Raw genomic sequence first — 15,446 nt, forward strand, 5'->3', positions numbered from 1 at the left:
TTTCTTATGTCATCATGCTGTTTATAAAGAAAGTAGTGAATCAACCAAGTTGCGAGTTGTGTTTGATGGCTCTGCTGCAACATCATCAGGCTTTTCTCTAAACAACCTTTTATTGGTGGGGCCAAACCTACAGGATTCTCTTTTCTCCATTTTAATTCGTGCAAGACAACATAAATATCTGTTAACTGGTGACATAGAAAAGATGTATCGACAAATACTTGTTAACGATACTGATCGCGATTTGCAGCTTATATTATGGAGAAAAGGCGAGTCCTTACCCCTCAAAACCTTACGTTTAAATACCGTGACTTACGGAACGTCAAGCGCGAGTTATTTGAGCACGAGATGCCTATGGCAGATTGGTGATGAATGTGAGAATAGTCTAATAAAAAATATTATACAGAAGGATTTTTATGTGGATGACTTAATAACAGATGCTGATGAAGAAAATCAATTACGTTTTATTAAGGATTCAGTAATTAAAGCGTTACATACAGGTTGTTTTAATCTACGGAAATTTAAGTCAAATTTGCCAAATTTTCAAAATGATGGTACGGATAAACAAGATAATTTAACTTTCAGTGAATCATCGAACGCACTCGGACTTGGTTGGAATCCAAACAATGACAATTTGCATTTCCCTATAATATTAGTTTCAAAATCTGAATTAATAACTAAACGCAGTATCATGTCAAATTCATTCAAAATATTTAATCCTTTAGGACTACTCAGTCCATATATTATTTTAGTTAAAATAATATTACAAATGTTATGGAAGGCCAAAGTTGATTGGGATGAGCCTGTCCCTAATGATATTAAAATGAAATGGGAAAATTTTAATGACAACCTATTATATTTGTCTCAAATGCAGATTCCAAGACGCACTATATGTGATTCTCCCACGATTATAGAATTTCATTCTTTTAGTGACGCTTCTGAAGTCGCATTTGGTGCTTGTATTTACATACGCTCTGTAGACCAAAATCATAAATTTAATATAAGGCTTTTGTGTGCTAAATCGAAAGTTGCACGTTTGCAACCTATGACCATACCAAGTTTGGAGCTTTGTGCAGCTCTTCTATCAGCAAGGTTAACTAATAGCGTCCTCAAGTCTATAAGGTATAACCCAGCTCGTGTTTATCATTGGTGTGATTCCAAGGTGGTTCTGGGTTGGATCAATGGCAATCCTAGTAAATTAAAAACATTTGTGGCAAATAGAGTTGTCGAGATCAAAGAGACCACAAATATCTCATCATGGCGTTATGTTCCTACTAAATGCAATCCAGCTGATCTTATTTCAAGAGGCGTTGAAGCTATAAATTTAGTGAACAACGATCTATGGTGGTCCGGACCAACTTTTCTTAATCAATTAGAATCCGAATGGCCAATTACTAATTTTAATTACAAAGACTTGCCTGAAATAAAATCTGCTGTTGTAATTAATTCAACTGAACCTATTATAAAAATAGAAAATTATTCATCCTTCTCAAAAGTACAAAGAACCATTGCTTATGTCAAACGTTTTATCTATAATTTAAAAAATGCGTCTAACAGACATACTGGTTATTTAAGTACTAAAGAATTAAATGAGGCTTTTTTCTTTCTGTGTGGCATCGCTCAACAACAGAGTTTTCCACAAGAATTAAATACTTTGGCCAATAAATGCAGCCTAAGTCCTAAATGTAAAATTTTATCTTTGGCGCCTTTTCTAGATAATTTAAATTTGATTAGAGTAGGTGGAAGGATAGATGCGTCAGATTATAAATTTGATAAAAGACATCCAATATTGTTAGATTCGTCTCACCATTTAACTAAATTACTTTTTAATCGTGAACACATAGCTAATCTTCATGCAGGTCCTCAGCTTTTAGTGTCAATTGTGAGAGAACGAATATGGCCTTTAAATGGAAGGCGTCTAGCACGACGCACAGTCTACAACTGTGTTCGATGTAGACGAATTCAGGGTAAAACTTTGTATCCAAAAATGGGTGATTTGCCATTACAAAGAGTTACAGCTGATTTCCCTTTCCTCTCCGTTGGCATAGATTTTGCGGGACATTTCCTAATTTTAAATCGCAAGGGACGAGGTGCTAAGACAATAAAATGTTATTTATGTCTCTTTGTTTGTCTACGTTACAAGTGTATACATCTAGAAGCCGTTAGCGACTTGTCAAAGGATGCCTTTATTATGAAACTTGTTGTTTGAAGATTTGTTGCGCGTCGTGGTAAGCCCATCGAATTTTTTTGCGACAATGGCCGTAATTTCGTAGCTGCGGCTAAAGAAATCGTTTCATTTTTAAAATATATTGCTGAACCTATATCTGATTATGCGGCTCAGGAGGGTATAAAGTTTAATTTTTCGCCATCGTATGCTCCTCATTTTGGCGGCATTTGGGAGGCTGGAGTAAAATCGGCAAAACATCATATTAGGCGCGTTATGGGAAACTCGTATCTAACGTTTGAAGAGATATCTATTCTCTTTGCGCAAATTGAAGCCGTCCTTAATAGTCGTCCTCTTTGCCCCTTATCCTCATCTCCTCATGACTACCTTCCGCTCACTCCAGGGCACTTCCTTATTGGAAGACCACTACGTGCAATACCAGTATCTGAATCTATTTTAGCGAATGTTAACGAAACCCAATTAAGCAGATATGCACGTGTTGAACTTATACGCAAACACTTTTGGCAAAGATGGCAAAGGGAATATTTGGGCGAATTGCAACAGCGTGTTAAATGGAAACTAATATGTCTAAATTAAATGTAAACGACCTTGTTCTGTTACAAGAGGACAACACGCCACCACTATCTTGGCGCCTTGGACGAGTTCTTCGATTATTTCCTGGACCAGATGGTATCTCCCGAGTCGCGGACATCTCTACTACAACCGGTTGCGTAAGGCGGCCGCTAGTGCGACTCTGCCCGATACCTACTGTGGACGATCTAAAGGCGGGGAAGATGTTACGGCTTCAGGAAGCGCCTACTAAATAAATATAGCAATTCCGCATACACTAATTCATTTTACATTACTTTTAATTTTTTACCTACCTACATAAATATTTTTGTTTTTATATAACTTTTTACTATCGAACGAACGCTGTGTCTCTGTATCAAAAGTGAATAATATACATGTAATGAATTTTGAAAATTTTGAAAATGAATTTTGTAAATTTTTACAAAATTCAAGCGATTCATCATTGCTTGAAAATTATATTTTATTCTTATTAGGCGCCATTTTGAATATATAAGGAATGGCCTGTTTTTAAGACTCTGCGGCAACATGAATGGAAAAAAATACCGCTAAGCTAAATAACAATAATTATTAAAAGAATAGCAGACCTAACATCAGAAATAGCATTTGAGTGATAACCATCCTCAAGAATATTAAAAAATGCTCTGTTATGTCATATTCTGTTATTTTGAAAAGACCCCATTTTCAAATTCGTATTGTGTTATTTAAATTTATTAAAATATGAAATATTTTTAAACATAATCACGCCATTTTAAATTTAAATTTTGGCGCGATTCATATTATTGTATTGTTGTATACATATCTTTTGTTGAAGTATTTAAATTTTGTACATTAAATCTAAATGATTTTTCTAGTTCCTGTAAGCTGATATAACTTGCTATTTTAAGTTAAATATACGTATTTATGTAACACAAACGTAAGACATTTTTAAGTGACACCATTTTGAAATTCAGAAATATTTATGGGAACAAAATTAATTAAATAATTTGCTGTTTCGTTTTTCATCTGTAAAAACAATTGTAAGTAAATATTTTAATTTATAATTTGTATGAACTAAAAATACCTAAAAAGTAATCCTACTAAAAAAATGTATATTTATAAGTGTATTTTTTACATTTACTCTATATTTATTATCAAATTTGTATTTTATATATATTCCACTAAGATTCATTTTAACTTTTATCTTCTTCTTAACGACTTTAAAATTATCTTACATATCGTATTGTTTATACAATAATAGTCCTTATTGCATAAATTTTAAGGACGTATTTTATTAGATCTCTTTGCCTCAAAGTATCAATTTATCCGAATTAATTTAATTTGATAAAGTAATGGTAAGCGATGAAATGATGGTGTTAAATAATTAATTGTGTATTATCTGTGGCAGTTCGCTTAGATTATTAATTTGAAACGTGTGTTTCTTTAATTTTTTAATTTTGTCAGAGTAAACGGCCAGTTTTAATAAAAGTTAGCTTCGTGTCATCGATTTATGAAAATTTTAGGATGTTATTGGACTAAATTAATCTTTTTATTTAATTATGCTTTGAATAAAACGTGTGATTGTGACTTAAAAAATAAAACAATGTTTTTTACTGACTTAGAAAAATGTTATATATTAGCAAAGATTAAAAAAAAATTAAGACATTTTTTAGCACGTCATTAGACTATAATAAAAATAATTAAAGTATGTTGGATTTTTTATTTAAAATCTTTATAATTTAAGCTACACTTTGTAAAAAATAAATTGGCAATTATTGTGTCAACCCGCGTTCATAAGAAAGTTTTACGACAATGCGCGCTTGCTGAGTTGGTGATAATTAATCAAGTAGACTTATAAGTACATTCGAATTATTTCACAAAGGTTTAAAGCTACTAGTTGTGGATATATGCAGATTCTACCAAGAAGAACTGAACCGAAGAAAGAAACTCAATAGTAAATCTTGTAGCGTTAATCGAATTCCATCATTAGTGGTTTTCCATGACTCATTTAGTCATTTTTTTTGTTTATTTCCATAATTTATGTTTGTTTATCCTTATCCAGATCCTAGGTCATCTTTTATTTAAATTTTATTATGAATTAACAAACACACTAGGTTCACATAAACAATATTAATATCAAAATACTTCATTCAACATTGAAGCATTACACTTGCTTATTGATAGTCAAACTAGAAACTTCCACTGGTTAAAAGTAACACCCAGGCCTGTGTCGAACCAGTGAAAGAAACTCAGACTATTAGTCTATAAAGTAAATAGTAGTCTTTTTGTAATAAGCAACAAATATATTTTTATCAAGGCAGAATGTTTTGTACACAACTAGCGTAGATACAGGTAAAAAAAAATCAAATTTAGAAATAAATTCGAATGAAGTCTCTGGATCATTTCTTCTTCTTCTTCGAGTGCCACTCCGACTAGCGAAGGTTGGCAGTCAGCTTTAAATACTCCTTCTTGTTCTTCGCGAGGCGAAAGAGTTCGACAGCACTAGCGATTCCCGTCCATTCACGGATGTTGCACAGCCAAGACTTTTTTCTGCGCCCAACAGCTCTCCTTCCGGCAACTTTTCCCATCATAATCAGTTGCAAAAGTTCATATCTTTCATGCCTAAGCACGTGTCCGAGATATGCAACTTTTCTCTTCTTGACAGTCTCCAAAAGTTGCCGTTTTTGGTTGACGCGTCGCAGAACTTCCACGTTCGAGACCTTTTGAGTCCAACTAATGACCAACATACGTCTATAAGCCCACATCTCGAAAGCTTCTATACGTTTTTTGAGATCTTCTTTAATTGTCCACGCCTCGCATCCGTAAAGAAGTATAGGCCAGATGTAACAATGTAGGAGTCGTATGCGCACAGGGATCTTAAGTCTGCGATTGCAGAGTACTTTTTTCAACGTGCAGAAGGCACTTCGAGCTATTTCGATGCGAGTCTTTACCTCCTGTTCACAGCTCCAGGTGTCATTAAGCCATGTCCCCAGATATTTGTACTTGCGCACCCTCTCAATTTTTTGGCCTGCTACAATGATAGCAATGTCATCGAAGCTATGTTTAGATAACACCATGATCTTCGTTTTTGATAGGTTCATCCTCAGACCAGCGTTTTCACTGCACTCATTAACACGGCTCATAATTAATTGCAGCTCTTCAGGAGATGATGCTATTAGGACTGTATCGTCAGCGTATCTGATGTTGTTAATATACCGGCCATTTATTTTGACTCCACATTCTTGGCCTTCAATTGCTTCTGCTATTATTTGTTCCGAGTACAAATTAAATAGCGTGGGTGATAATATACAGCCCCGTCGGACTCCTCTCTTTATTTCTACCTCATCAGTCTCCTCATTGTCAACTCGTACAGTAGCCTTTTGGTTCCAATACAGATTCTGGATAATACGTACATCTTTATCATCTAAGCCGATATCATGTAATATTGCAATTAGACGGTCATGCAGTACTCTGTCAAAGGCTTTTTCGTAATCGATGAAACAAAGGAAAACGTCTTGTTGCATGTCTCTGCATTTTTGTACGAGAACCTGCATTGCGAAAAGAGCCTCTCTCGTGCCCACTCCTATTCGAAAACCAAACTGACTATCTGCGAGATGTTCGTCGCATTTAGCTCTTATTCGCTCGTGGATGATATTCAGAAATAGTTTCAATACTTGGCTCATAAGGCTAATCGTTCGAAACTCTTCGCACCTTCTTGCGTTGGTCTTCTTAGGAAGCGTAATAAAAGTTGAGGTTAGTCAGTCTTTGGGTAAGTGGCCAGAGTCGTATACCAAGTTAAAGAATTTAACCAGGAAGTTAATATTTTCGTCTTCAATAAGTTTGAGTACCTCTATGGGAACATTATCCGGTCCGGTTGATTTTCCCGTTTTAACTTTTTTAAGAGCGTTTGTGACTTCATTTTTCAGGATAGGATATCCGTCATTTGGATCACAATTTACCGCTATGCTTCGGAAATCGTCGGTATATTGATGAAATGTATTGTTCCCATAGGTGTTTTTTTCCTGATATATCTAATATGGGAATATTATTTTCATCCGTAAGTTGGTGAGTCGTCTTTTTGTGTCCTACCAAAGATTTTATTTCCTTATGCAGGTTAAATGCATCATGTTTAGCATAAAGGTCCTCCACAAAATCAAACTTGCACTGATACCAAGCATCTCTAGCATAACGAACTTCACGCCGAATTTTCTTATCAATCTCAGTATACTTGCTATTGTCGGAATTCTTGTAGATTCTCCTTTCTTCGATAAGATCATATATTTTTTCTGTCATCCAACTCTGCTTAGGAATCCAATCTCTTTTCAAGTGTGTCTTATTGATGTTTAATATTTTGTTCTTCATTGAACACCACTCTTCCTCCACTGTACGCATTATCCCAGGTTTCTCATCTGCTGCCCACTCGTTTATTTCTTTCGCCACTTTTTCTTGGATGTTAAGTTCTTTAAGTTTCCTCACGTCTATTGCGTGGTACTGTGTTCTCTTCTTTAGTTGTTTGAGTCTACATAATATTAACATGGTTCGGTTTGATTTTGGTACTAAGTTAACAGGTTTATTAATGTATTTTGTGTTTATGATTACTCCCACTCCATACTTGTTGGAGCTATCCTCGGAACCAGAGTAATACATGGTGTAATTATTATCTATTTGGTGTTTAGCTTTGCCTATCCATCTAATCTCACTTAGTCCCATGATGTTAATCTTCATTCGTTGCATTTCTTTGCAGACATTGTAGACTTTTTCAGGACTCTTCAAGCTTCTGACGTTCCACGTTCCTATCTTCATTTGCTGTTTTTTCCACCTGGACGCCAGGAACTCGGGGCCATTTCTTTCTTAGACTTTTCCATAAAGCTGACGATAACTAGGGAATAATAGTGCAGTGGTTTCCCCTTGCCTTCTGCACCAGACATTTTAGAGGTTACTTGTACCTCAAGGTCGCTGTTTCCCTTTTTCCAATCATGGTGCGTATGGTTATACCGCCATTGATCCGTCGCCAGAGCCTCGTCTGTTATCTAGCAGGGAGCACCACGTGCAGGTGAGATTGGCAATTGGGTCGGTTTAGATGGTAGTTCCGTTCCCCCCTTACCCCCCTTTCTTATAAAATAATATAACATTTATAAACATATTTTATAGTAGACATACAAAAAGATTTTTTTAAATTTAACTTTTTCTAATCTGTTATGACTAATAAAAACATTAAAATGCCTTATCGGTTATCTGTTGTGATTATTTTGATAATGAAATTTGTCATTCATGTTATGTTATTGTATTCAAAAGGAATGTTACTTATCTGTTCCCAAGTCACTTTCTGTGTGTGTTTTTTTTAATATATATATCGAGCAGGCATAGTGAAATACATATAACACTACCTTAAACAATAATGACTGTTTCAAACCTAAACAAGCACCAGTGAATTTTCATGTGATTAGTTTGCGTTTAAAAATATCGTGAGACAGCCTGCATTTATAATTATCAAATTTCACTGAAATTCTGCTAAACAATCCACTGTGTATTATCCAAAAAGGTAGAACAGACCTTAACCAGCCAGCTTACTCGTACTTCCTAAAAATAACATAAAATAATTTTGAATTACATTGCTTGTTCGACTCTGTTACATATAATGACATTTTCGGAACATCCAGAATAAATACAGAAATTGGCAATATACCACTTCAATAAAAAAAAAAATAACCAATGCCAGAAATGAAAATATGGTGTGTTGCCAAAACAATTTATAAAGCTTTTATTTTACAATAATACTATAATTATGAAATCGATTTTCAATATTTATTTGTTAAAATAAAACTTCAAAATATACAAGCGCTGTCCCGCAGTTTTATTCGCATTCTATCCAATTGAAGTTAAACAAAATGACGCCCTGAATTCGAGTCTTTTATGAGACTAATTTGTTTATAAAAAAAGGAATGTGAATAAAACCTCGGGCGGAACTAATTTGAAGCCTAGCAGTAGTATTTATATTATATGACGAGCCGTTTGGCGGTGTTGAAAGGTACCTGCCTTTCACGCCGAAGGTTGTGGGTTCGATTCCCACCCAGGACAGACATTTGTGTGCATGAACATGTCTGTTTGTCCTGAGTCTGGGTGTAATTTTCTGTATAAGTATGTATTTACAAAAGAAAAGTAGTATATGTAGTATATCAGTTGTCTGGTTTCCATAGCACGAGTTTTGTACGAGCTTAATTTGGGATCAGATGGCCGTGTGTGAAAAATGTCCCAGGATATTATTATTATTAGTTTCAAAGATTTAGAATTAGGATTACGTTGTTAATGTACCAGGAGAACATAAACAGTGAAACGGTTTCACCGAACGATTAGATTAAAAGAGTCAATTAGTTTCAGTAAGAATTACAGTGTTAAAGTACCAGGAGATCATAAACAGTGAGTCGGTCTCACCGAACGATTAGATTAAAAGAGTCAATTAGTTTCAGTTAGGATTACAGTGTTAATGTACCAGGAGATCATAAACAGTGAGACGGTCTCACCGAACGATTAGATTAAAAGAGTCAATTAGTTTCAGATAGGATTACAGTGCTAATGTACCAGGAGATTATAAACAGTGAGTCGGTCTCACCGAACGATTAGATTAAAAGAGTCAATTAGTTCCAGTTAGGATTACAGTGTTAATGTACCAGGAGATCATAAACAGTGAGTCGGTCTCACCGAACGCGGATGGCATTAATTGAAATAAGATCAATGTTAAATATATTCGATTTGGCCCTCAGAACATCCGACGCCGACGATTCCGGCGACGAGTGCTACGGGAGTCTAACCCCGGAGCCTCGTTTCGGGAACGTCGAGTACAAACTGCAGCTGGTCTCGCCGTGCGAGCGACGCTTCCAGCACCTGGTGACGCAAGTGAATAATAAATAATATTAAATATATAACATTATATATAACTTAGGTAGCTAACTGGGCAGGTATCACCCACTCATCAGATATTCTACCGCAAAACAGCAGTACTTGGTATTGTTTTGTTCCGGTTTAAAGGGTGAGTGAGACAGTATAATTACAGGCACAAGGGACATAACGTCTCAGTTCCCAAGGCTTCGTATCCAGAAGTTTTTGATTCGATTATCATGTAGAGATCCTATACGTGTGTACTCGTAATAAGGAGATGACGCCTTATCCCAACTGTGGGTAAAAATGCTGTTACATTTTTAAACAAATTAAATGATACCTACTCAGTCGGGACAAAAACCGACTGTGTTAATATTATATTGTAATATCATTTATTTTATCCTCAGATAAATATTTTATGGTCAAGAAACTTAGTTGTAATTACAATGGCAGTATAAAATTTGATCTTGAAATTGTAATGACGTCATTGGTTGATGGTATGTGAGCTGTTTGTAGTGCGCAATACAATAGTTTTTCTTTTCTACAGGTGAACTCGATAACGGTAGAGGGAGCGCTCGCCTGAACATGTTCAGGCATTTGCACGAAGTGAAAAGTAGTAGGACGTCCTCGATCAGCCACGAGATACTCGGCTTCGATGCTCAGGTGCGCTTATGATTATTTTGACGTTTATTTAAATTAAAAACAATCCCCCACCCACTTGCAAAGCCCGGGCAAACACCACTGCACTTTGATGTGCTTAATTAATGGGCACATTGTCAGGAGATCTGCTTTTATGGGATGAAGTATTGCTATGTATATCCATCAACCCGCATTGAAGCTGCAAGTTAGAGCTCCAAATCACAAGTGGAGGGGAGGTCTTAGCCCAGCAGAAGCGTTTTTTTTTTTATAATAAGTAAATAGAAAAAAAAAGTAAAAGTAAGTTGTACACTGGAAGTGAGATTTGGAAGCGTGTAAAGACATTGTTTGCGCCTGAACTCTCTAATTTTCACCCTGGGATTATGTAAATGTCTATGTCCCACTGCTTGGCTAATCCCTCTTCTCCCTTTGATGAGGAGCTTATTCCAATACGCTGTTCCAATTTAGTGGTGCTAATCTGGGTTTTAACACGCTATCATTGGTAACGATTTACACATTCTATTCACTACCATCTCGGTTCTCAATAGGATTAAGAGTGTGTGGGAATAGAGACTGTCTGTGCTTGCACGCACACACAAGTACCATTATTAGTCCCGTGCATTTGTCTAAACCGTTCGTATCCGTAACAGCCTGTGAATGTCCCACTGCTGGGCTAAAGGCGGGTTGGTGGAATACACATGTGGCAGAATTTCAGTGAAATTAGACACATGCAGGTTTCCTCACGATGTTTTCCTTCACCGTCAAGCAGAGATGAATTATAATCACAAATTAAGCACATGAAAATTCAGTGGTGCTTGCCCGGGTTTGAACTCACGATCATTGGTTAAGATTCAGGCGTTCTTACCACTGGGCCATCTCGGCTACAAGTTGTCTAAACATCTTTATCTAGTTTTCACACTTTTCCCATCTCTATCGTGGCAATACATCGCTCGCTTCACGTCTCTTTTCCATTTTATTTTTCCCAAATGGCGCAACAAAACAGAAATAACGGTCGTACAGCGGTGCACACCCCCACCATACCCTCGCTGTTTGAGGTCGAGTTCTCTAACATCCGAGGACTCCACACTAACCTCAACGCTGTCCACCACCATCTCGAGACAGCACGGCCAGCAATGTTGTTTCTCACGGAGACACATATACTCCGTCCTGCCGATACCAGCTACCTTAATTATCCCGGCTACACGCTTGAAGAATCCTTTAAAGCGAAAGCCGGAGTATGCTTGTTCGTCAGGACGGATGTTTGCTGTCACCGACTGCGCTGCTTGGAGGACCCCTCCTTCTCCTTGTTGGTGGTACGTGTGGACCTGGTTCGTCAGAGCCGAGTCTACGTGTGCCTCTACAGATCCCACAATGGTGACTTGGAGACAAGCCGATTATTTGACCATCTTAGTCGGGTGGCAGATGCTGCGCAAGAGCAATTTCCTAACGCGGAATTGGTGTTTTTGGGGGATTTTAATGCTCACCACGAATCCTTGTTGAAATCCCTCAAAACTGATCATGCTGGAAGGACTGCTCATGCTTTTGCTCTCACACATGACTTGACCCAACTGGTTGATCAGCCCACCAGGATCCCAGACATTGATGGGCAAGCACCTTCTCTACTGGACCTTCTGCTGACTTCTCACCCGGTGGAATATCAGGTTGTGGTTCAGGCTCGTCTTGGCTCTTCGGATCAATGCCTTATTTCTACCAGAGTGCCACAGGCCAAGCTGCTGCCACTAGCGGTATGCAAACGTCGCGTTTGGCACTATAAGTCGTCGGATTGGGACGGTATGCGCGATTACTATGCGTCGGTCCCTTGGAAGGAACGTTGCTTCAGTGGGAATGACCCGACAGCTAGTGCCGCTGCTGTTGCTGGCGAGATCATGCTGGGAATGGAATACTACATTCCTAGCTCAGATCTCGTCAGTAGGAGTACGCGTAACCGTTGGTTCACTCGTGAATGTGCCGATGCTGTATCAGCTAAGCAGGCGGCATATCGCAAGTGGATCAACGGCTGCATTAGCGGGGCATCTAACATTGACTCACTGAAAGCAAACTATAATAAAAATTCCAAGTCCTGTAGAAAGGCATACACGAGAGCGGATGCACAGCGCATTGTACAGATTGGTCATGACCTTGTTTCGCATCCTAGGGGCTCCCGTAGCTTCTGGCGTCTGACCAAGTCTGTGCAAAACAATTTCTGCCAACCTTCGCTGCCACCGCTCAGAAATCCGGACGGATCGCTAGCTCACAGTCCGCAAGAGCAAGCTGATCTCCTGGCTAAACTCTTTGCCGACAATTCCGTCATCGATGATTGTAGTGAACTGCCACCTACAATACCTGCATGTGGCCATACGATGCCTGACATTAAAATCAGGCAACGTGATGTGCGTGCGGAGCTGCAATCACTTGATGTACGGAAAGCTAGCGGTCCCGATGGAATACCAGCCATTATGCTGAAGAAGTGCGCGGTGCTCCTGTGTTAACGCGCCTGTTCCAACTTTCTCTCTCTTCGGGAAGTGTGCCGGAGGCTTGGAGAAGAGCTAATGTGCAAGCGGTTCCCAAAAAAGGGGATCGGTCTGACCCGGCAAATTATCGGCCAATAGCTATCACCTCAGTACTTTGTAAGGTTATGGAACGGATTTTAAACAACCAACTGATCCATTACCTAGAAGATCACTCTTTAATTAATGATCGTCAATACGGGTTTCGACCAAAACGGTCCACAGGTGATCTTCTAGCGTACGTGACGCACCTCTGGGGTGAAGCTATCGACAAGCATGGAGAATCGTTGGTTGTCAGCCTCGATATCTCCAAGGCTTTCGACAGGGTCTGGCACAGAAGTCTTCTCTCCAAGCTGCCGGCATATGGTCTGCCTGCTCAGCTATGCACCTGGATTGCCAGCTTCCTACACAAGCGTAGCCTTCGTGTTTTAGTTGATGGTTGCGCTTCACAATTCTATGTAGTGAATGCTGGGGTCCCCCAGGGATCTGTGCTATCTCCCACACTCTTTCTTTTGCATATCAATGATATGCTCTCTCTTGGGAACATACATTGCTATGCAGACGATAGTACAGTGCATGGTGGATACCACGGACGCGCAGTGGCTGGGCGAGCGGAAATTGAGGAGAGGCGGAAGAATCTTGTCATTGAACTCGATAGGACGTTAGAGCTCATCGCCAAATGGGGCTCTGATAATCTTGTTGAGTTTAATGCCAAGAAAACACAGGTATGCGCTCTCACGGCGAAAAAGTCAACATTTTCCCCTCTTCCCTCCCTCTGTGGTACTCCGCTGGTGATGCAAAGCAAAATCGCCATGCTGGGGATTGACGTTCGCTGCGACCTTAGTCCAAGGGATTACATCGAGGCTGTTATAAAAACAGCTTCACGGAAACTCGGAGTTCTGAACAAGGTGCGGCGCTTTTTCACGCCACAACAACTGTGCCTGCTGTACAAAACACAGGTATGGTCTTGCGTGGAATATTGCTCGCACCTTTGGGATGGCTCCGCTAAGTACCTACTTGAGGCCTTGGACCGGTTGCAGCGACGTGCCGTACGCATTATTGGCGACGTAAAGGTCACAAACACCCTTGAACCTTTACAATTGCGTCGTGAGATAGCAGCACTGAGCGCTTTCTATCGACTGTATCACGGCGAGTGCTCTGAGGAATTATTCTCTCTAATTCCTGCTTCCCCCTTCCTTCTTAAGTTTCTTAAGTTCTCGATGTCACCGCCTAACTGTGACATCAATTCCATCGCGAACAAAGAAATTTGGCAACTCCTTTCTTTGTCGCATTTCCAAAAAATGGAATTCCTTACCAGCTCACGTATTCCCCTCCTCTTACAACCCGGGTTCCTTCAAACGAGGCGTGAAGAGGCATCTTGCGGGCCGGCAAGGCGAAGGCGGCTAGTGCAGAACGTTTTTCCCGTCTGTACTGGCCGTCGTCGCATTTGGACTCTACTACCACTTACCATCAGGTGGAGTAGAGTCATTTGCCCTCCCGGCGATATAAAAAAAAAAAAAATAGCTACTGCAGTATGCTCTTATAAACTATATTTAACGATTTTTTTCCTTCAGCATAAACATGCAGATTTTTTGCTTTGGAAACACGTGAGCAAGCCACATAGAGCTGACCGTGAGAAAAACATGGCGTGCCTAAATGTATGCCTGCTACCTTTAAGGTTTGCTCCTGCGATTTGTTGATCGTCATTGAAAATGCGACTTTTAACGGTAACTGCAGGCGTTTAAAATTGAATGGCAAGTTATTGGGGTTTTTTTTTTTTTTTTATAGAATAGGAAGGCGGACGAGCATATGGGCCACCTGATGGTAAATGGTCACCAACGCTCTTAGACATTGGCATTGTAAGAAATGTTAACCATCGCTTACATATCCAATGCGCCACCAACCTTGGGAACTAAGATTTTATGTCCCTTGTGCCTGTAATTACACTGGCTCACTCACCCTTCAAACCGGAACACAACAATATCAAGTATTGCTGTTTTGCGGTAGAATATCTGATGAGTGGGTGGTACCTACCCAGACGAGCTTGCACAAAGCCCTACCACCAGTATGATTGGGATGCGCGGTATAAGAACATTGTCTCCCTTGGCTTCTCCAGTTAAAATTGTGGCCTTCACAATGTGCCTTCCTAGTTCGGTAACTCGCATTGATATACATCACGTTATTTACAATATTATAAATCAACCAAAAAAGGACCAATTACTAACCTACCTACAACCTCTGTAATTTACAAAAAAAAGAAGGAATTCTGTATAATGAACAGGTAAGTAACCTATATCTATTAATTTAAATAAAAATGAAGTATCTTATTTAAGTGTAACTCCTAACCAAAAAAAAACTGCCAATACCTAATCTTGGGCCTATATTACTTGAAGTACAATCCGTTTTTAAAAAATCGCTATAACCATGAAAATTCGCAAAACGGAGACAACAGTCAACGATGTCTGCCCTCACGCTTCTGCCCGCGTTCGGGTCGCGCACTCAGCGATGAGCGCCTTCTTCCCCCACACAAGTGTGTCGCACCGCCCGCCACCGCCGCCGGAGGCGAACCGCGCCGTACCGCTCGCTACACCGCACCCGTAGTATCGCGCATTTAAACTAAATGATGTCTATCATACATTACATAATTATGTGTAACTAACGTTTATGGCAGCGCACGCCAGAATAGCTCGCAGAAAGGT

At 39.1% G+C, this 15,446-nt stretch overlaps 1 protein-coding gene across 1 annotated transcript in view; it reads left to right on the forward strand.

Annotated features, from left to right (window-relative positions):
- The window catches only part of LOC126778703 (GTP-binding protein 2-like), a 459,746-nt gene that overhangs the window by 317,799 nt on the left and 126,501 nt on the right, over window positions 1-15,446 (forward strand). The window lies entirely within an intron of this gene.

The sequence above is a fragment of the Nymphalis io genome, chromosome 27, assembly GCF_905147045.1.
Source record: "Nymphalis io chromosome 27, ilAglIoxx1.1, whole genome shotgun sequence".
NCBI lineage: Eukaryota > Metazoa > Arthropoda > Insecta > Lepidoptera > Nymphalidae > Nymphalis > Nymphalis io.